Source organism: Pteropus vampyrus, unplaced genomic scaffold (assembly GCF_000151845.1).
Source record: "Pteropus vampyrus isolate Shadow unplaced genomic scaffold, Pvam_2.0 Scaffold8, whole genome shotgun sequence".
NCBI lineage: Eukaryota > Metazoa > Chordata > Mammalia > Chiroptera > Pteropodidae > Pteropus > Pteropus vampyrus.
Window position 1 is genome coordinate 2169893 of NW_011888789.1, and position 1095 is coordinate 2170987.

General features: G+C 31.1%; 1 pseudogene; it reads right to left on the reverse strand.

The window, feature by feature from the left end:
• Positions 1 to 456: 456 nt before the first annotated feature.
• Positions 457 to 575, reverse strand: LOC111729312 (annotated as a pseudogene).
• Positions 576 to 1095: the final 520 nt, after the last annotated feature.

The window sequence follows — 1095 nt, forward strand, 5'->3', positions numbered from 1 at the left end:
AAGAAGGGGATGTAGTTCAAGGAGTAAATTAGTACCCAATATTAGGTGCTGCCTTGACATCTGAAAGCAGGTGGGCCTTGAATAGCCAATCTGTAATATTTTATATCAAGAATTTCTCAGGCATATTTGGTACATAATATATTTTTTCATGTCATTTATTAATATTTAGTAAAACTATTTAATAAGATATAACACTTTGGAGAGATGATATATTCTTTACTTATGGAATGCTATGTTTTTAATACTTATTTAGAATGCCATAGGAATATCTTAAATCTTAATAATTTTAATAATTCTATTGAATGTAGTCATTACAAATGGATATTGTATAATGACTGAGAATTATTATTATTTTTATTTTTTATTTTTTAGGCGAGGCAACCCTTGGTCGACCTCATAGATTGCAAGGACCTTGTCAGCTTACAATTCCTTTTTTAAAAATTTTTTTATATTTTACGCCCACAGCACCTGGTCTTCCTAGGTGGTCTCCCATCCAACTACTAATCAGGCCCGACTCTGCTTAGCTTCCAAGATTAGATGGGATCGGGCTTGTTCAGAGTGGCATTGCCATAGGTGTCTGAGAATTATTTATGTGTTGCTCTCCTTAAGAGATCTACACTAGAAGGAAGATTAGACTTAAACATCTCAAATTATATCAACTATTTAAGTTGAATTTCAGTTCTTTTGTTCATTTCTCTAGATCCTTTAAATCCTTTAAAAGCTGTTTCTTCCTTTATATAATTTGAGAATTTAAATACAATTCTTATAAAACCATAAAAATTACTGAGATAGTTATGTCTCTTTTCATCATAAACCGTTGGTGAAATAAGATTAACCTGAGACTTTCTGACCTACAATACTAACATATTGTAAAAAACATATTACAAATTCTAATTTCTTCTTTGAGCAAACTATGAAAAAGAAACAACTTCTATTTGTCTTCTGTGGCCTTTACCACATATCCCCTTGAAAGACCATATTAAAAAATAACATGTGATGCAAGGTATGATAAATTTTCTGCACATTTCTTGTTATGCAACAGGGGATCACTTAAGCCAGTAAAAACAACAATAACCCACAATCCATGATTAACTA